General features: G+C 39.1%; 1 pseudogene; it reads left to right on the top strand.

Annotated features, from left to right (window-relative positions):
• Positions 1-67: 67 nt before the first annotated feature.
• Positions 68-22,264, top strand: LOC131558283 (BPI fold-containing family C protein-like; annotated as a pseudogene).
• Positions 22,265-22,562: the final 298 nt, after the last annotated feature.

Here is a 22,562-nt window from a genome sequence, read left to right as displayed (position 1 = left end):
CTCCGGGGCTCGCGGCACGCCCCCGATCGCTGTCTCTGCGTGCCGCGCTGTGGCCCGGCCGCGATCGATGATTGGGCGCTCGGCTGCGCGCGGGGAGGAGCTGCCCCCGCGCGCGCCGCCAGAGGCGGTGCGGGAGCCGCCATTGCTGCGTGTGCGGGCCCGGCGCTGCTCCCGCGCCTCGCAACGGCTCCGCTCCTCCTCAGCCTCTTACCCTGCCGTGGATGAGCCATGGCGGAGGAACTCCTGCGCTCGGGCTGCCTGGTGCCGCGTGCCGAGGGTGGTTGGGCCGCTGCCCTGCTCCTCCTCAGTGTGACATGGCGCCAGGTGATGCTCTGTAGCCAACGCTACAAGCGAGAGCCTGGCTGGCTGTCAAACTGTGGCCGCGAGTGGAAATGCGCAAAGAAAAAGGCTGAAGGAAGATGCTGCCCCCGAGAGTGTTTAGTTTTATGAAGGAACGTGTTTTTTCTAGACCAGTCTGCTAAGTTGTCACTTCAGAGGTAGTGCTGCAACACCTGTGAGCCAATAATCTCGACAAAAGTATGGAGTGATACAAACTGAAGTTTACTAGCTTTAGTTCCCCTTCACTTGTCATACTTGGAAAAAAAGCATATCCTCACGTCTTTTATCTGGAAGTGCACACTTGGCAGGAGCATAATGTTGAGTGGGGGAATAATGTAAAAAGCAATTTTTTTTCAAGTTTTCACTTCATTTAATGAATTCTGTAGAATTTTCAAAAGCAGTAAATTCAGAGCTAACTTAGAGCAATGGATATTCTCAGATCATCGGGTTTTTCTAACAATAAAAGTTAGCTTGCATCACATTTCTCCGTACAAAAAAATAACATAAGAAAAGTGGGGTACTTTCTGGGAATGTAATACTAAAATAATAAGTGAAATTACAAGACCTAGCTTACACAGCTACCACCAAGTACAACTGCTTATTAGGGTCCTAATCATATTGCTTAACCCTGCAGGAATAGCCCTGCTGTCTTCTTTCAGCGCCTGGGAGCCCAGCAAGAAAAAGGAGACTTGAAACTTCAAAAAACTATTCTGGGCTGCAGGTGAAATCTCCTTAATGCATCTGAACACAGCCATCCAATCAATCTCATGCAATTCTTTTAGAGTTGGTTCTCAGAGATGTCTCAAGCTGAAGGGCAGCCATCCTCTGGTTCCAACAAGCCAATAAACTCCTCAGTGGAAAGGAGAGGCTTGCACTGGAGGTGATGAAAGGAAAGAGGCAGCTGAGCTGGAACACCACTCGCTGGACAAGGGAAGAGCTGATGCTCGTTACAGTCAGCTTGGTGGAACTTACCACAACAACAAGGGATTTCCTGAGAAGCTGCACCCTTTGCCACCACCGTTTTGGAAGGAGTCCTTACACAGTCATGATCAAATGGGGACACATCCTGAATAAACCCAGAAGAGTGGGTTGCTGCCACAGAGGGGGATGAGAGTGGAACTGGCAGAGAAGTAGAAAGGAGAGCACTTGAGGAGCACTGTGCCTTTCAGAAATTCTTTGCTCTCTCCAGGAGCGTTGAATCCAAAGTGTATCATGCTGCTGCCTCAATATCAGCACCATTTTCCTTTGGCCATGGATGTCCTACTCTGCTTCATTCTCCAGAGTTATCCCTGTCACAGCCACCTCCTGTTACCCCACTGGCTCTATGGCAGACGTGCTGCTAACAGCAGAACCACCCTTCTTGTAGCTTGCACAAGCTGAAGCGACTGTGTGACGTGAGGTGGTTCAGTTTCTCAGGAGCTGACTAGTCATTATTGGGTAACCAGCTAGACCAAGTTACAAGTGAGCTTTTTGCTGCCACTCTGTGAATTTTTCCTTTGAACTTTATGAGTCATGCTATAATATATGGTTTAGACACATTTTCCACACAGCAGGAAACCCTCCTAGGAAACAATTAGGATGAAAGGCTAAAATGTTTTCCTCAGCTTTCAAGTCTGGCAAATTTCACATGACTCAACACCACCATTATTTTTTCCTTCACACATCATTCTAGAGGAAGGGGCTGTTACTTGATGAGTTACAGGTTTTCTCCACCATTTTAATTTTGTCTCAGTCTGCAGGCTGGAGACTTTCAATGGCCATATATGAAGTTGACCTCTGGCTGGGAAGGGCACTTGTCCAAATACTATAGGGAACCTGTGTGCTTAGAGGCTTAAAGAATGGTTGTGGACAGAGGAATTTTGACTTTCAGCATAGTTCACTCTTGTGAGAAAGAGTGAATTATTTTTAAGTCTAGTTCATTAAGATAATACACAGTATGGTGCCAAAAGAAAGCTCTTTGTCAGTAGCTTGGAATGGTTGTTGAAGACTGTGGTTTCTCTACTCAAAATACTTTATTGAGGATGTTTCTTTTGCTCATGGTCAGTGTGAAACAGAACCTGTTTCACCAAAGCTGTAAAACCCTACTGATAGCCCTTGTGGGTGCTCTTGAGTAATTTGAAAATTAAAGCTGGAGTCCTGTTGACCAAGTCCCATGGCAGAGGAGAACTATAAAATGTAAAGGTCTCTTTGGTTCAATTACATACCTCATGGAAATTTTTTTTCCTGAAAGAAGAGTGGGGTAATAAAGCTGTGAGCCGGTGGACCTTTTCTGTTATTTCTCTTCATGTATTTGCCACTATAAATGATGTATTTTATAATATGTATCAATAAATACATATGTGTATATATTAACTTTCAGTGCTCATATTTTGAATGACAAGAGGCACACTGAAAGATGTGGTAAAATGTGGGAAGAGAAGGAGAAGGGTATGAAGGCTGGAGTATCATTGGGAGATGAAGTGCCAAAGTGCCATTGAAGTGTACCACTGGAGGAGATTCAAATGAAAGCCAGTGGAGGCAACCTCCTAAATTCTTGCAGCTCACTGGTGGTCAGCTTTACTGCCAAAAGGTGTTTTAGAGCCCTTTATGCTAATGCTCTGTACAGTGAGTGCATTATACCATCTCAGGTGGGCTGTCTACAGATTACTCTTAAACAGTGTCTGAGTTTGCTCACATGGCTCTTATCTTCTCTGTTGCTGATTAAAATCTTGATTGTATGGAGCAAAAGACCTTCCAGCAGTTTTCCTGGAGTTTGCCGGATTGCTTCAGACACTTTCAGTGGTTTTTCTTGTATTTCCATATTTTTAACAGTATCAATTGTTGGGAGTTGTGTGCTGAGCAAAAGTATTTGAAGTGGCTAAAGTCAGAATTTTGTATCTTTTCATTAGCAGACTAAAAATCACATTCCTCTGGGTGGTAAAAAGAGGCAAATTTTTTTCTTAGGGAGATCACTGCATCCACCTCTTGGGAATCTGACAGGACTGCAATTTGTGTGAGCCCAGGGAAGTGGCTGCCTAGGCTGAGTGTGCTTCATGCCACTGTCAATTCCCAGAAAGGAAGGGAATGGTTGTACAGGAGGCTGGTGAGTGAGCCAAACTATGGGCAGAAAAGCAGAGAGGAAAGCTTAGAACAGACCTATGCAAATGATGGACTCGAGTCTAAATCTGGGCTGACAGATAATGTCTGCTGCAGTCCTGTTCAGTGTCTCAGTGTTTCTTACTCTTTCCCTGTGTCTTGGGAACCACCCCTCAGTTCTTAGCTTTGCGGGCAGCAGGCAGGGCAGAGCCAGAACAAGGACACTGATTTTTGTTTTGCTAAATGGACTTTGGTAAAAATGAGCCTCATAGTCCTGGCTCAGGTGCTAGGATAGGGCAGTTACAGAGCTCAGCAACATTGACTCAATGGATCCAAACAGTGACAATGGTTTTTTCCATCAGCTCATCAGACAACTGCCTCCCAACATTGTTATCCATTGTTAGCAGATTCTGTGTAGGCATTGCAGCTATGCTATTTATTTTGCAGCCTGGCATAGATTAATAGTTCTCTGGCAACCCTGCTCCAAGGCCTTGAAAGCCTTTATGAAGGGCATCAGTAGTAAAGCCACACTTAGGAAAAGCTGTGGTAACACAAAGCTTTTGCAAAGCTGCTAAAAAATTGGGGAGTGTCCCAGACATACTCACAGATACAACTTGTGGAGTAGGGGGGGCCATTGCCTCCTGTGGTTTCTGTTTGAAGATTTCACTGAGTAAGATTGATGGCTGCCTCATGAGCTGGGAAGTGGATAGCATGACTTTCTACACAGAATGCAGAAAACCATGCGCAGGAGCTTACTGGAGTTTTTCTTATTCTGTGGGTATTCCCAGTAGTTGGGAAGAGGGTTTATCTGCCTTTATGTAATTTAGCAAACTCCTGTGTCATTTGCTGTTTTATTTAAGCATTCCTACCAATATATCTCTTCCATCAATTATATAAACTTCATATTCCTTTTCCCTCAAGAGGCAGTCTTCCATATGAAATATCAGTGTGTAGGAAGGGTTAAAACTCTGGGACTATGGAGTCCTTTTTGATTTGAGATTGTTGGGTGAGCTGCAAAAACCATACTGGTTCTTGAGTATACTGAAGCGTGACTGGTAACAATGGAGAAAAGAAACTGAAAAATCCAGTCCCAGAGATAACAGCAGAGATATTTGGGAAACTAAAGTGCTCTTTTTCGACTTCAGGTTGGGTAGACTCTGTATTTGCTATTGTGTTTGAGAACTGTTTGTCTTGTGTTTGCTAACTAGTGGGGTTTCTAAATGTTTGAAAGTGAGACAAATTACTCTGTGGGTTGTAAACTGGAGAATCTTGTACAGGACCAAGGCAAGACAATTACAAAATGCCTTTTCAGATATAGTCTATTCTGAGTATGGACAGTTTAAGATAGTGTGTTTTTATGGGTGTGTTAAACCTGTACAAGACAAGTATGGTGACTTTTTCTACATCAGAAGCTTGCTGAGTTCTTAGGCAAATTTCATCTGTAATCTTTATTGTGATTTTTCTTAAAAGTTTTTGCAGACTGTTCACAAAGGAGAAACCAGACATGGTATCTACACTCTGGTAAGTAGGATACTTCATTAGGGTGAGACAGGTACACAAATTGAAACAAAGGAGTTTTTAATTTTTTTCTCTATTTCAAGTACTTGAAGGTACTTTAACCTTTGTGAAGACAAAAGAATTAAGAGAATTATTTACATACAGATATTGTTCTGTGCCTGCTCAGTTACTGAAGATAAAAATCAGAGCAGTTTGTCTGACATCTATTGTCCTCAGGTGCAATTGGCAGCTCTCATTCAGACTATCAGGCAGCTGACAAGTTGCTTCTGCTTAGCTCAGTCTGCCTCAGTCATCTGACGGACCTTGTACAATCATCCTGAGTCTGAGAGGGGCTTGGGAATGAGAGCAAGAGTATCAGCTTTGGGGTGCAGAAGTACAGCTTGTTGGTGTGAGGAAGCAGCCTGGAATGGTACTTCTTTTATTCCCATGGCTGTTCAGTTTTTCTTTCAGCTTCTTACCCACCATACATTCAAGATCCAAAGAAGAACTTATCAACTCCAAAGCACAGACTGCTGTTTTCTGTCCTTCAGTGTGAATTAAATGCTATGGGAAAGAGGTATCTTATCTGCATCAATGTTTCTAGCAATCCTGATAGATAAATATATAGTAAATATCCATGTCCTTTAATAATAGAAAAATCAGTCTTTCTGGTTTTACATTGATTTTTAATTGACTCATTAATCAGGATTGAAAGTGGCATGTTTGCAAGAAAAGTTAGGGCACTTTTTTGGAAAACACGTAGGGTATGTGACTTCAGGAGTCTATTGTGCATAATACAGCATTGCTACCTTAAAGTATTTATTTTGAGTTGCTTACAATAGAGAAAACCAAATGGCAAGAACCAGAGATGGACCAATTAAAGGGTACATTTTCAAAATTTGTCAGAATGTGGATTATGTTCTCAAAATGTTTTTTTCCCTGAGACTACTTTTTCTTGCACAGTGTCCTGGGATAACTTTGTAAGGATTCCTCGAAGAACCAATACCAGGGCAATATTGATAATGTATTTTGTCTGTCTTATAGTGGGAAATCTACCAAAGACCAGTTTTTTATGAGGTACTAGGTAGAACATAGATTTGCAACCATTTGTAGTCTGACCTGGTAATTCTAAGTTCAATACAGAAGTTAGACTAACAAAGGGTGGGTGGGTGGGGTTTTTTTTTGGTGGAGCAGAGGGTTTGTGCTTGTTTTAAGTGCATTTATGTGTTTTCTAAGATTATGGAAAAGATTGCCCAAGACAATATGATTCTGGTTAGAAATCCAGGAATGACTTTATAGACTCCAAATGACTGGGAAACCAGCAAAACCTATTGCTACTAATTAACTAGCATGGTTTTATACTTAGACAGGTATCATGATCACAGTCGGACATGTTAGAAAAGGATGTGCCACTCCCCTCTGTGCTAAGCCCAGCATAAAGTTATTATGGGTCCCTAATAAACAATTTTCTAAGGCAGCACTGGGAAGACTTGGAGTTGTCTTGAGAAACAGTATTGTTATTTCTAGGAAATTGAGCAGTAGCTGTCATTGGTAGTGAAAATCAGGATCAATTAAAGAATTTTGAACAAAGAAACCTTATTTTTATAGTAGGGATATGTCACAGAAAGAAACAATTTGCCTCAGCTTTTGTGAATCTGTGTTGTGTGGTTATGTCCCACCACACAGTGGCTCAGAGCCTGCTTTGCACTCAACCACGTCACTGCATTCTCATGCCAGGAAACCCTTCACTGTTCCTTTGTGATCACCATGTAATTCTCACACAGGCTTTGAATTTACCCTTGCAGTCCCTTCTCATGTAATCTTATTTAGTCAAGCTCATGTAGCAGTATCTGACCTACCTTATTGTGTTAGACTAGAAGATTCAGTTGAAAAACCTTGGAACTCTCAAAGCCAGTGTATCCTAGGGAGGCTCTGTAAAGAGAATGTGGTGTTATAAAGACAGACCTACTCCTGCTTGACTGGGATTGCTTTGTCATGCTCACTCTGCAGGTGGTAGGACAGATGATAAAATACAGTTGCCGAGACATGGGTGTGGGGAAAGGGTAGAGTAGTGGAGCAGAACCACTCAGTCTCACCAAAAGCTAGTGCCTGCCAAAGTGATATCCAAGGAATCAGAAATCTCTGCTGGCTCACACAGTGATGGCTCTGTGCAATAAAATCATTACCTAAAGTCCTCTTGCCTATCCATCCTTGTCCAAATTTCATTGAGGGAAGTAATGGATACTGAATTTTTGCAACTCATGGTATGCATTATTTATGAAAGCATCTGTATCATATATGTTGTTAATAGATCTGTGACAAGGGTGAGAAGATGCTAAAGATATGGTATTTTTTCCTGCTGTGTTGGCTGTCCTTGAGGCTTGAGGCTAATCCTGGTCTTAAAGTGGGGATTACTCAGAACTGGCTGGACTTTATTATGTCTTAACATTTCCAGAAGTTAATTTATCATAAATACTCTATGTACAGAATATAATTTCTTAATAGAGGTGCAATGAAGGAACAAGCTTCTTAAATACTGAAAGAGAATATATTCCTTTTGTCACTTCCACCAGGAAGACACTTTGCCTCTTCCCTAATTCATTTCCTTTCTTTTGTGTGCATCTCGGGTGTGAATTTATCCTTTATTGATGACTGCATTCTCCTACAGTCCAGAAGGTTCTACTACATTCTTTATATCTATATACTTTCTTAGAACCAGGATTAGATGGTCATACAATTTCTTTTTTTAAAGTGTCAGAAACCTGACTTATAGTGCAATATTTAGCTGAAAATAAACAGACAAAATTGGAGAAAAAAAGCTTACCATTTTGGAACAGCCACATAGCTTCACACCTTGACTCTCACTCTTGCATTTGGCATGGGACAGCACCTGCATTTACTATTCTTTAAAAAAAGAATGTAGTGACTGCCATAATTCTGCCCCTAAAAGAAAATTTCCACAGTATGTTTTCCATACTCTTTCTATTTATGCTAACTTTCACTGTCTCTTACCTAAAGCTTACTCCATGGGTGTGAAGGACATGTAATAGAATTTCGGTTGTTTACAGAATTAATATTAGTAATAAAGGTTAACAAGGTTATAAAGTAATAAAGGTTAAATTCAACAAAGACTGGGTCATGCTAAGGATTAATTGTCATTTATGTACCGAGCATGCTGACAGGTAAACAATGGACTTGTGACGTGAAAACTAAAAGGGATTATGCCACTGAGATGAAAGCAAGGATCAGATCCACTTATTTGGCTGTATGAACATTGTTTTAAAGGCTTCTGAGGAGTTGAAAAGTGCAGGGCAAACATCAATCACCTAAAATAGTATTGATCTCGCTTGCTTCCTAGGGATCTCTGATGCCTTTATGTTCTTAGTGTGAGCATAGGAGTTCTTGTGACAGGCAGCATGGCCTTCCAAATGCTGAATGAACAGACTAAGCTGGCACACCCCTGCATTAGTAGTAAGAGCAGATTAACAGTGCCCATCCCAAAGGTATTTCTCATATTTGAAGATCTTGGTGCCTCACATCCTTTCCCTTAATGTGAGAATTGAAGGCTGAAGCAATAGATCCTGCCTTCATGCTTCTTGCCTGCTACAAGAACCTTGAGAGAAATTCCACCTGTGATCACTGTCTACCTTCACTGACAGTCATAAGAGAGCTTTAGATTATTTCAGTGAGAGGCCATATTTTGCTTTGGAGACAGGAATTCCTGGGGAATCATGACTTACTTCTCCCTCATAAAACATGCATTTTATAAAAAGATATTCCAGTGTTACCTTATCACAAATTTCAGTTCTTTGCTTTTCTAATACTGTGGAGCCTGGCGATGAAAAAACCCAGGTGTTTTGTATTCAGCAATTGTGAGGTCAAAAGCTAAAGACTCTTGTGTTACAAACATTGGAAAGCAGGACATCATTCAGTATTAAAGTTTTAATTATGTCTTAATCAAAGAAGGAAGGCCCGAGGAATTTGGAATGAAAAGATGCTCTGTTTGTTAACAGTAGGTTCTGTGTATATTATCAACTCACAAATAGCATTGAAACGTTCAAGAAATTAGAGATTCCTTAAAGCAGGAAAGAAAGTAAGAAAATAAGTCAGATATCTGAAGCAGGCTGTAAAGGTTAAAATGCAGTGGCAAAACACACATACTGTGAAAGAAACTGGAAGAAATCATTTTAGAGGATTGTCTTTAAAACTCAGCTTCCTGTACACAAGCAACAATTGAGACAGTTCTGCATTTGACATACCAGTACTTCAGATACATATGTCACACTTTTTCTAAAAGTAACCACTACAGAGACAAATTGCCGTGCTGCTTCATAACTTGCTTTTTCATCCAACAGATGTGAGCCAATCTGAGGTGAGGGTGATGATCAAGTATTTCCCAAGGCCACCCACATTATGAATTAAGGGAGTATAAGAGTTCAGAAACCTGACATGAACTCTCAAATATGAAATACAACTCAGGGACAAAATGATCCTAACAGATTGTCTTGATCTTAGATTAAATGTCTTATATGTGAGCTTAAGAGGAGTTGTAGATGGGAATATTTGTAGTTGGTTTTAGGAATATTTGTAGTTGGATTTAGGTAAGGATCATAGAGTGTTGCAAGAATTATGATAAAAATTAGGATTAAATTATTCAGCAGTGTATCTGGGCCTTCAGGTGCCTGAATCTAATCTGCAAGGCACATGCTTTCCTATGTCCTCTTGTAGGCAGGAGGATTGGCATGGAGCTCCTGAAGCAAGCAGTATTGAAAGAGACTTTCCCAAGCTGGAGTGGGCAGGAGAGTCCCTCAGTTGTTAAGATCAACTATGTCATTTCAAGTTAAGTAAAGGAAATAATTTTCAAAGTTTTATGATGAAACCACTTTTTATTACAACAGTGCAATAATTACACAGCCAGTGTTTTGTTCAGTGTAAAATTTTAGTGGTTCATCTAACTCTGCTTCTGATTGGTTTTAGAAGTACTTGTTCTGCTACACTCAGAGGTGAGCTTTATAAAGCTTCTGAAGGAGCACCTTGGCTGTTTTTTTTTCATCTAGTTTGTGTCGGAGTTTGGGGCAAGACAGGTGTACGCATGGCTATGATGCAGCAGTAGAAATAGGTGTGAAAGAGGGCAGAATTGATGTTATTAACAATCTTCTATTATGAAGGACCTGTAGCAGTGAAAATAATCTGTTTGTGTTTGATGAAAAAAAAAAGCCAAAAAAGGGATAAGATGAAAATGTGTGCAGGGGATGATGTATCTTGGCTGATGTGGCAGGAAGATGCCTTTTACAGAATATTTTTGGATGAATTTGCATCATAAATTACCATTTTAACTGGATAGGGCTCAACAAGTATTTATTGAAGAGGAAAATCTTTGTACCAGGGACAGCCAGTAGAAAAATGGCTTTGCAGAATTTCCTACAAGTTTTCCAAATACAGAGACTAATATAGAAGCAGGTCTTTCTACAGCCTTCAATCCCACCTTCCAATAGGCTATAAACAAAAAACCAAGAGAACACAGAGCCAGATTCTTCCAAAGGTACACACTGGAACAATGACAAGCAAAAGGCTTTAAGTCACATCACGAAAAGTACTGCAGTTAGGAAAACATTCTAGGGAGCACCAGAACAAGGGCTGAAAATGTTGGGGAGTCTGCATTCTTGGATGAGTTCAAGACTCAGGTGGGCAGAGTCTCTGAGTTGTTTCATCTTTGAATAGGAGGCTGAACCAGAAAAGTCTCCTGAAGTCCTATTTCAATCTAAATTATTGCATGATTTTCAAAACCCAGTTCATTCCCCCAACCATAGTTCTTGAAATTCGCGGTTTTCCCAGTATATAATCTGATTTTGGCTGACAGCAAACAAGATACCTAAAGGTATCAGGCATGCCTGAGATGTTATTGGAAAGTTACGGTCATTTTAACTGAAAGTAGCTGGTGCCTTCTGCCCCGGGGAAAGCAGACTCATGGCAATTGTTTCAGAGATCTCTGCCAGATAGCAGGGACAATGAGGAATGTATACTGCATGATAAGATGACATGTGATATCTTTACAATGTTCAGCTCAGTTCAACACACTCATTTGCAAGACAATAACCTTGAATTTCAGAAATATTTATTTTGGCAGGGAAATATTCAAGTAAGATTTAATTTAGAAAAATGGATCCTCTCCAGAGCCCTTTGTTTAGGCATGGAAGCAGAATAGGAGAACAAAAACTTTGGTTGTCTTCAGCAAATGCTAGCATTTGGACAACCTGGATTTATTTATAAATGCAGTATCTGAGATTAAACATGGATTTATTCTTTGCCTGGCAAGAAGAGTCCTCTTTAAAGAGTTCATTCTTCTCTCAAGGGAAGTTTTTTGTTACAAAAAAAACAAACAAACAAACAAACAAAAAAAACAAAAACAAACTCACACACACACACACACACACACACAAAAAAACCCCAAAAACAAAAAACAAAACAAACAAAACAATAAATCCCACCCTGGCTAAATATCAAGGATTCTTTTTCCAAGGATGCTATGAGTTAAAATGGTACAAGTGTCTTTCTTTCCTAAAATATACATGGGTCAGTCATTTCTAAGAAATGCTTTTTTACTCAAGCACAGACTTTGCCTTTTATACCAAAAGGATTTTAAGTGATCAGAGGTCCTTCTTAGTCTTTCGACATGCAGTGTAATAATGCCCCTTTCTGTATTCTGTAGGCACAGAATTAATGCTGTAGATTTCCCAGAAACTTCTGCTTCCTTTATTCCTGGCACTGGCATTTATCTGTCAGTGGCAAAGGCTTCTGCTACAATCAGTGCAGACTGGACAAGACACACATGGCTACTGGAAGTTTTGTACAGAATGCAGGTAGGAGGGCTCTGGGAGAAGGATTGCAAATGAAACTAAGAAATATAGTGGGAAATTATTTTTCAGGTCAGATCTACATTATCATTTAACTACAATCCAACAATAATCTATTTGAATAAGCTTCTTAAGAAGGAAACATCCCCTGACAACTAATGTTGGTTTTTGGGTTTTTTTAAATTATTTTACTCCAGAGGTCTCTTTGGGAAGTATCATTTCTGACATTTGTTAGCATGCTCAGTTTGCCCAGCATTGCATGAATATTCAGGACCACAGAGTTTACAGTGGCCACATTTGTTACTTTCTTTGTATAGTATAGCTGGAAGCTTGACTCTATAGCTAATTAGCTCATAGCTAATTAGCTATGTGCTGATACAGTGTATATTGCCTTCCAAAGAGCTCCTACTAAAGGAAGGGCACTGTCACAATGCCAAACATTCAGAACTTCAGAAACTCCAGAAGTTGGGTTGCTATGGAAAACTGACTTAGCTTCATAAGCCTGTGCAGTGTAAGAATGTCTGTAATGACATGATTACACACTGATTTTTACACTTATTTCAGCATTCTTGCAACACAATTTTAATACAATGGTATTAAATAGTATAACTTTTCTTGGGAGTGGGGAGGGCTAAAACTTCTGGGATACCAGAAAAGTTTGCAAGGTGCTAATCTCTACAATTTGGGTTAATGGAGCAGCTGGTAACAGTAGGCATTGCTGTGTTGTGAGCCAGATAGCACAGCAAGATGGATCACCTGGCTGCAAAATTTCACAGCACAGCACATCCTGATTCCAAAGGAGCGTGGGCATGCAGTTCTGCATTCTGTCTCAGTGACACTGGTGGCTGGGAACTGCTGTCACTGTTCCTCCAGCCTCTCTGTTTTTTCTTCTGTTACATCACTTTTGTGAAGAGAAATACATGAGCTGAAAAGGGGAGGTTTAATATGGTAATGGTGATAGGAAGGACTTGCAAAATATTGTGACTGGCAATACTAGACACTGGTTTTGTTAGGGGCAGTCTAGGGTAAAAATTAATCTTTTAGGATCACAGCTTCTTTTTCCAGGAATTTTGCATTGCCTAAAAAAAATTAAGAGGAAAGTGGAGAGACTCATGGTTTGAACTTTCTCTTGGACAGGGCTCTTTCTCTATAGTATTGTGCCATCACTCTAGTAAGTAATGCCTGAGAGAAGAAAACCCAAGTAATCAAGATGAAAGGGTGAAAAGTGATGCTTTCAGTGTCAGTGCTATTATGGTAAATGAGGTTTTTATAAGGCTATTCTAACAACCATTCAACTCTCTATCCTATGTGGTTGGTCTACAGCTTTTGCAACTCCTAACCATAGTTCTAGTACCTAAATTTGCTGGAATTCAGGTTTAAAGATATTTCTGTTGATATCTTAGTAGGGATTTTAGAAAGATTTCTCTCTTAGAAAGGAGAATGAATGGATTTGGGGCTGGACAAAAAAATGGAGTAATGTAAAGATCTAAAGGAGTTATTGAAAATTTTCTTACAGGAAAGAGCAAAGTAGAGCAATTAAAGCACTGATGAAACTTGAGTTATATATTTATGAGCTGTCTGGGTTCTGCTGTTGCAGTCCCAGAGACCTTCAGGTTGATCTGTCATGAAAAACTGGAATGTCCTGTATTTCTGTGAAATTGTGACATTTTTGCAAACTTGTCAAATCCTGCACCACACTGAAAATTCATGTCCTGGAAACCTTTGCATATAATCGGTTTTTGGATACCAGGCATGTCCCTAAAATACTTCAATCCCTTGGAAACCCATTCTTCATTCTAGATAATAGAAGCAAGAAGTCCTTTCACATTTGATTTACAGGCCACTTCTTAAATAGTTCCCTTACAGCAGATGTTTTCTTGGCTGAGTTTGGCTTTTTTCCCCAGGCAGCAAAGACCAAGGAGAAATTGCTGTGTTCATCTCAGGACTGTGTACTGCAGTTATCTTCGGAGTGTCAGGGGATCGCAGAGGCCACTTGTGCACGTTGCTACACAGTTGCCAGCTGAGCATTGATAGTGTTAAAGTCAAATCATGAGGAGGATCTAGGTATGTACAGCAAACTTTCTAATTATTCTGTGAGAAGTAGCACTGTTTGTACCATAAAAGGGACTTTTCAAATTTTGATTTCTAAGGATCCAGCTACAGGATGTGATTAACCACTGAAAAATCTGTAAAGACATTTGTAATGATCTGTTTTCAAAACTAGACTCCTTTGTTGAGTGTGTGAAGTGCAGTTAATTTACATTTCTTCCTCTGTGTGCTAGCAAATAAGCTGACTAGACCTATGCACATGAAAGCACTGACATTTGACCATATTAGAGAGTCCAAGGTTGCAAATGGAAGGCTGCAGGTATAAAAGGCATCTAGACTGATTAAGCTTTTTGGCAAGCTGACCTACAATTTATAAATACAGCTTTCAAAAGAGAATATGAAACAATGCTTACAGTTCTTACTACGATTTTCTTGAAAATTTTTTCTTAGACAAAATGTGGCTAATTGAGCATCATTTATAAACTAACATTCACAATTTTGCAGATTGCTTTCTATATAGCTCTTCTGAGACTCTGACCCCCTAGATTTGTCTGAGACTCTCAAATTAATAAAAACAGTCAACTATAGTCAACAACTAACAGTCAACAGTATTGCTATCATTGCTTCTTGTTAATATAAATGACATTCATGTCCCAGTCTGATAGATTTTATATTTCAAATATGTCAGTCCATGGTAAGAAAGCCACTGTGTCCCTTTCCTTTCCTCCAGCTGTATCTACTGCTTTCTATCTGGTTATCTTGATAAGCCCATTCACACCAAATTGGATAAAATGTAATTTGCAAAGATGGTTTCAGTCAGCGAAGGGAGGAGTTAAAACACAGGCCTGCATTTCTGACTTGTCTCTCTTTTCATATAGCTATGCCTAAATATCAAATACAAAATCAAATTGATGGATGCACTGCTTAAAAAGCATAAGAGTGAGTTGGTGATAGCAGTTTTTGATTAAGTAATTTTCATAGTGCTCAAATTGTAGCTATTTTTATTAGATGCCAAACTATTCCCGTGTTCATAGTACAAAAAAAAGGAAAGGAAGAAAAATACAGCCATTGTTCTGTATCTTAACATACTCCATACTGCACCCTAGAAATCTCTTGCATGCATCTTATATACAATATTCAGATTTCTTCTGTACCCATAGGAAGTCACCTGCAACCTTTCAGTCTGTTGTAATTGACCTGTGTTATTTCTTTAGATTTTGGAGATGAGCATTTTCCTTCTGATCCTTTATGCTTTTGGTGTGTGGACATAAGACTTGTGTTCAGTGAGGTAACAAGATGCTGCAGGCAGACTGTCACACAGAGCTTGTTTCTTTACCACCAGTAACTATACCTGTGTCATTCTTGCAGAGACATGAATACAATAGTTATATATGTTCAAAAAGGATATAAGATTTTCACTACTATAGTCAATGCCACAGCTTTTTATTATTGTTCTTGTTAGAGTTTTTCCCCTCAAGATTGAAAACATTTGAGTTGTTTCTCAACTCAAATTAATTAAATTCCTGTAAGTAATATAATTCAAGTCATAGAGTTTGTTCCCATTCTTCACTATTCATTGTGGGTATTTCTATTATCTGCTCTGTTATTCATAAGCAGAGTAAGTAGACATTTATTTTTCTTAAAATGACCTATACCTTCCATGTGCCAAGCAGTGGGAAATATTACTGAAAATCATGGTCATTGAGACAATTTTCTTACATAGCACATAATTAAACACTTCAGGTTCCAGGGCACTCTGAGCTGTGCTGTCACATTCATATTCATATTGAGAAGTTCATAATCTCTGTGTGAATTCCCCATTTCTCTTTGAACCCATCTGATTTTTATACAGTATAAACAGACCACACAGTCCAATCAAAAGTAACAGACTGAGGCTGCATTCAGCACCTTTCAGAAAAAGTCTTCAATCATATTTATAATGAAGCACTCTCTATATGAAAAAAGTCCCTTTTCTTCAGCACTGATATGCAGAAAAACGTGCTAACATCATCTTCCAAAGGATTTAGTCCTGCTTAGCAGTATTTCACTAACAACATAGGAGAGTTTAGTTCTCTTGTGCAAACATGTAGCAAAAAAGCGACTCTGCCCTGAATTTTTCACTACATGGGAGAGACTTCTGCAAAGTGTATTCAGTTGTGAACAGCAGGAGAACAAGCCTGAACCAGGAGGAATTAGTGGTTTTTCCAAAGGGAATACTCTCACTTTTTCCCTTATAATAATTTCTGTGTTTCTTCTTCAATCTCCCAGCATTCTTCTTCAGATTCATCATTGCAAAAATGCTTTTCTTAAACTAAGTAATAACTGTTTGTGATGTGGTTTTGTAAATAGCATCTGTTTTGATTTTGTCTATCATTCTTCTAGTTTTAAGCCAGACTGACACCTTTGCACAAGTAGACTATTCCCTAGTTAATTCTCCAGCAGTCTCCAAATCACACATTAACTTGTATTTGAAGGTTATTTGTCTTTAATATAAGTGTGCTTTCTAAGACTTTTCTGATTATCTTTTGAGTTGATGAATTCTCTCACTACAGTCTTATTCGGCCTCTCCAACATTTACTTAGAAAAGCAATAAGACATTTTGGGAATTTTGGTCAAGAATTATTTTGGAAACCAGGATTTGTTAATTAACCCAAGCTATTATTTATAATTAAATTATTTCAGAATTTAAGCCCTTCAGAGGTGCTTTACAAACAGCTTAAAAGTGTTCTTTAGATACACAGTTCTTGTACTGCTGCTTAGTCTTCACCTGTTAGCAGTGATGCATAATCTGTGATGGTTCCCAACATGATTGCAGTCCAAAGCTGTTTGTTTTGACATGATTCAGCATCTTGTATAAGTACAAATTACACCCAAAAAAAGGCTTCTCTCAGACAGTCCTTGAGCAGCACATAACAGTTCTTATCTACTTTTCACCTTTGTTGCAGGAGTTATCTCAGCAACACCCAGTTTTTCCAGCAGTTTCAACAGTCCTTGTAATTCAGAGCATCCCCATGGCTCTCAGAACAGACTTCAGTTAAGAAAAATGTGCCAGAGCTGATTTTGTTCAAGCAACTCTTGCCACATACAAAAAACTCTGCAAGCAGGATGTACACAGCTTTAAAGAACTAAGCAATTGCTTATCAGCTACTGTCACTATATTGAATTCATAGGCAAAGCTTTAATACATGGACATCACAGTGGGACACAGGATGACTTTTCTAAGTCAGTCAAGGAAGTTATTCAGTGCTCATTGGAACAGGCTGGTTCTTGATGGTTATAAATTGTCTTCTTCCAACTTCCAGCTTTTTTTCTTAGGGTTTTATACCTTCCCATGGCAGTGTTTTCCCTATTGAATCTTCCAGCTACTAACATTCACAGTGTCAGTAACTACACTACCTACTGTCTGTATTACTCTTCTTTAATTTCATGGCCTCATACCCTCTCACATTTTAATAGTTATTTTCTTAGCATACCTGAACCAAGGTCCCCTACCTGTGCAGCACCCAAAATAGGCCAGGGAGGATTGGCAGCTGGGCCAGGACTAAGTGTTAGGTGATATAAAAGGCTCTTTTGTGTCCCTGTCCAAAGCAACTTCCAGTGCTTTCCAGGAGTGCCTGAAGATTTTCCTGAAATGCCACCCTCAGCATTAAATTTTAAAAGGTGTCTTCGCTACAAGAGAAAGAAAACTGTGGTCCAGAGAATTATTTTTTTGTGTGTGTCTTGTAGCTGCTGTTCAGAATACTCACTTGAATTCTCAAATTAAAACTTTGAAAGCATGGCACCCAGATTTTCTTTGATTCCTGGTTTTTGTTTTTTTTTAAGAGCCATAATTTGCTGATTTTTAGGGCATAACACAAACTTATTTGCTTAGTTCAAGATTTCTTTAATGTCAAGCTTTTCTTCAGACTAGGAAAAAATCTTTCTGTTCAACCACTGCTAATGCATTCTAACAGATAAAAATATTTCAACTAGAAATATTTGATAATGACTTTTTGCAGGCATAGTCTATCTAGTAGGAAATCACACAGACCCTCCCTTTGTGCCAGCTCCATTTGCTCTCCCAAGGTGAGATACATCATGGAATCATCAGGGTGATTCCATGATATATCTGGGAGTCTCCGATTATTTTCTTATGTCTGCTTCACTGGTTCACTACAGAGCAGGGGCCTTTAACATCACTATCTCCAAAGAGGTGAGTATGATTTGCTTGTAATAGAATTACAAATATTAGCAAGATGGATAGTCAGCAAAGAACACTAACACCTTGTGTTTGCCATTTCACATAGATTTGGGTCCTACTTATACCACTTGTAAGAGAGATTCGTGACATTCAGTTTGTCATAATTGAAGTAGTCAAAGTCCCTTTCAGACTTCAGAACTGAACTTCTTGGCCGCTCTAGGCAAAGAAAGATAAAATGAACATCAAAAGTTGGTGTGCCAGGAGTGGCAAAAGGAATTTAAAAGAGCTTTTCTCAGCATGGATTCCACATAGAAAAGGGCAAGACACGAAGAAGTGTACTGAGGCCCCAGTCTGCTGCACAGTGGCCCATGATAAATGTATTGGCTATATTGACAAACTAGAATAAATCCTCAGACTTAAGAGAGCAGCAGATACAAGCAAACTAAGCTTTCCTCTGTGGGTGAAGAACATACAGGGCCTCTCCAAAATGCCAGTTTCCACAATGGCATTTTTAGTCAAAGTTTCCAATAAGTTTTGCTAACTGTGCCAAAAGGGTGTTTATGAAAACTGGTGACACAAATGGTACTAGTAAACATCATCACAGTGGTTAGCAGCAAAAAGGCAAATGAGATTTTTGAGTCCTTGCCTCGGACATATTCAGTGCATTTCATCTGAGAAAGTCTTAGAGGCAGAAGTCATGTCTGTTCTTTCAATGAATAATGCTTGTTTACTGATATATGCTCCTGAATCAAGTCCATGAGAAATCTCTCTCTTCTGTCCCAAAGAGCACTGTGGGTTCCTTAGAAATCATTCTGGGGCAAGAAAATACTAAATCAAAACATGGATTATCTAAAACTAAAATAAACAGAATGTGTTGGGTGTTTTTTCCCCCAAGGAAAACCTAATTTTCAAGCTGATAAAATTACCTAATTTATTTTGTTTACAGCTTAATAGTACTTTTAATCTAAGCACTTCCCTACTCAGATGTTTTATTTCTGAGGTGAGTACTTTTATTTGTACAGATCTTTCAAGAAAAAGCAGTATCTAATGTTTTCTATGGATATTATCTGTGCACTAGCTCATTTGCAAAAGCTGGAGGAGACAAGAAAACTGGTCTATTTTTAGTGCAAAATTCAAACTTACATGTCTACCCCATGAAAACTGTTCCTAACTATATCATACTACACTTTAGTCATTCTCTACTCCTCTGAGGGCTCGATTTTCTCTCAGTCTTTGAAACAGTTGAAAAGAATAAGTGGTAGCCATCTGTCAGATCAATCTCCTTTCATTCCTCTTCAAAGTAATGGTATCTCTGCTATTGTTAGCCTGACTTCTCTTTGCAAAGATTCCTAATTTCTGACTCCTGGAGATTATATACAATGAGAAATAATAGTTATGAATCTATAAATGTGATGCAAGAAATTAAGATACTATGAAATGCTTTAAAAATATGGCAATATTTACTATAAGATTATGAAATTCAGAATCTACATTGCAAACTGAAGCTTTGTCCTCTAGTAGTTTCCAAAGCTTTTCAAAAGATTGTCAACTTTTCCAATTTCTTTATATTGTTAAGGTGATTATTTTTTTTTTTTTTACTGGACTCACTCATTTCCTTCACTTATTAAACACACTGATCTCTTTCTCTTAAAATGTGTTTTTCAGGAGTAGCCTCTAAATTGTTTCTCTATATATGTTCAGTATCAGTGAGTTTAAAACTTCATCTTTTGCTTTATCATCTCTGAGACTCAGAGTATGTGCAATGCTAATTTTGTCACTTCAGTTGGTGTAATGAAAATGAAGCTTTTTTAATACTGATTCATCACCAGAGGATTGGTGAATAGCACCTGATTATGATGCAGCTTTAGGAACTGTAGCTGGAGAAAAGCTGAACTCTGCCCTCAGCAGTTTCTTCCTCTTTGACCCTGCTCGGATTGCTTGGAGTCACACAGCAGCGGGCCCAGTGCTGCTGAGGCTGATGGCCACATCACCTCCTGCAGTCTCTTTAAATGCAGGCAGATGTGTCCCACACATCACTGGCTGTGTATAAGTGTTTGCTGTCCTGCCAAATTCAACCACCCAGTACATCTTTGCAGGGAATCTAGTAAGTAAAAGGAGCTAGAAGATAACGTTCAGTGCTGGGGCTGAACAAATCACACACTAATCTTCCTGGTCCTTTGAAAATCTTAGAGATTAGCATAAAATAGCATATACTGCTCTGCCACAAATATGCACATTGTTGTGTTGCATTTCACAGGAAGGAAACACACACCACACATTGTAGAAGTTAATAGATTTAATAGGTAGGTGCAGAGAGCCCTTTTCTCCATGTGGGAGGTTGAGTAACTATTCAAGAATAAATTGTAATATATAAAAATGTTACTGTCTGATGCTCAGTGTTCCTAACCTCTGTGTTAAGAAATAGTTCAGTGTGTCCCCAGACATCTTTTCATTAGATTGCAAGTGAACCAATTATGTCAGCCATGCAAGGACTTAAATGATCCTCATGATAAAGAGGCAATCAGGGAAGTGTTATCACTCTGTTCACTCAATCCCAGTTACTGGCAGAAAACAGCAAATTCACAAATGATTTCACAATCTCTATATATTGACCACACAAAAAGTTTAGACAATGTGTTTCCAATCACAAAAGCAACTGCATTTGTGCCTGTATCTAAGACAGTATCTATCTGTGCATGCAGTCACAGAAGACTGCTTTGTTTTTTTCCCTGCAGACAGCCAGTACCAGAGCCAATTTGACTATAAGCAAACAGAAGTTGATTATCTCATTACTTCTGAAGAGGTAACCAAGAAAAATTCAGAAAGAGGCATTAATTATCCCTACATTAGGATACAATAGAACTTGTGTCAGGCTGACAGTGCTTGTTTCGCCATGAGAAAAAGAATATTAGTTACCTTCTTTCTCATAGGAGCTCCAAGATACTTTCAACTGGTTAGTCTAAATCTTGGTGATGAACTATAATAATATTGTGGAACAACCATGTCTCCTGTACCCCATGATGTTCCCTTTTTCTGTAGCTTAGATACCTTTCCAGATGACAATGTTCAATTTATTGGTTATCTTGAAGGCATCTGTTTCAGTCTATATTGGTTTTGGAGAATCAAGTTCAGTAGTTTACTCAAAACCCTCTGAATGTTCCTGCAAAGGCTGAGCACCATAAACAGAAGTGCTGGAGTGCAAACTCTGCACAGGACCACTGTCCCTATAGTTCTCCATATGCCTTCATGAGAGGGGCAGGGAAAAGTGAGACTGCATAGCACACACTGCAGCAGCATGTCATCAAACACATGGGACTAGAAAGGTGTCTGTAGTTTGAATCAAAGCTCAGAGCATTTTAGATTTCACTTAGGTCTTGCTGGTTTTGTGGTTACCTGCAGCTGTGCTTGTTCTCAGCTGTCTTACAACACATTTTATCTACACTTCAAGTAGGGCTGGGTTTACAGCCTCTTTCTCCATAAATGCAAATGATGGGTAGAAGCAAAGACTTTCAGACAAGTAGCCCACATCAGTGTTTCTTCATGTTAGTTCTATACATCAAGGTGGGTTAGAATTCCAGAACTTATAACAATTTCTAATCTATTATAATTTCATTTAAGAAAAATGTGAGCAGTCTTTTCTTAGTTTTAGTCACTGCACCTTTTAACGGGAAAAGAGGACTTAGAATGATCAGACCCTGTCAGTATAAGTTTAAGAAGTAATGGTGCTGCTCACTTAGAGCTTTTGACACAAAAATGTGTTCTCCTGTTCTTCAAAACTTTGGTTTTCCCCAGGAATATGTGTACAGTGAACCAAGGATTCATTACAGGCATCAGTGGGAAAAGTTAGCAAATCATAATAGTTAGAAATGGGTATGAGTTTATTCAAATCATAATTAGTATTTGACAAAGGTATAGTTCAGCCATTCCAGGAAATTACTATTCCAGAAAAATTTGATTTCCCAAGTCTTGTAGGTCACAGCACTGGACTACACATGACCGTAGGAGGAGATTAGTATCAGAAAAAGCCTGATGATTCTAGAACTCATTTGCAGTTGTGCCAGTTTTAATTAAAAGTTGTTGGGAATTGAAGAGCCTTTGTCAAAGTTAAATGTGTGGATCAGCATGAAATAAGTATGAATTTCCACAAATGAATTTTCAGGCAGTGTACATAACTTCTGCCTCTAGTGAATCCTCTTCTTTTACTTTTTTTTACTTCAGGTTCCAGTTTTCCTTGCTGCACTCCAGTCTTGGTTTCCCTGACATAAGTTGATGGTTTCAGTCCCTAGGAAAGGTAGCTGAACCCTTCAGAGGCAAAAGAAATTCTTCTGAACCTATTGTGAACAATTATTGGTCTGTCTTGGGATATCATCTGCCACTGCTCTTTGTGTTTTGAAACCCTATACTCTCTGCTTTTCTTTCTCTTTTCAGTAAGAGGAAATATCTCTGAGAGTGTTGGGGTTTTTCCTCATCAGAGGCTCAAAATATTATATAGTCTACCTAGGTTCAGACAGAATTCACAGCTGGATGGAGTAGGTGTAGTAGTTGGAGTGGATACAAAATCAGGCTTA

This window comes from Ammospiza caudacuta, chromosome 5, assembly GCF_027887145.1.
Source record: "Ammospiza caudacuta isolate bAmmCau1 chromosome 5, bAmmCau1.pri, whole genome shotgun sequence".
Classification (NCBI taxonomy): domain Eukaryota; kingdom Metazoa; phylum Chordata; class Aves; order Passeriformes; family Passerellidae; genus Ammospiza; species Ammospiza caudacuta.
Note: the sequence above shows the minus strand (reverse complement) of the source record. Positions and strands in the feature narration are given on the sequence as shown.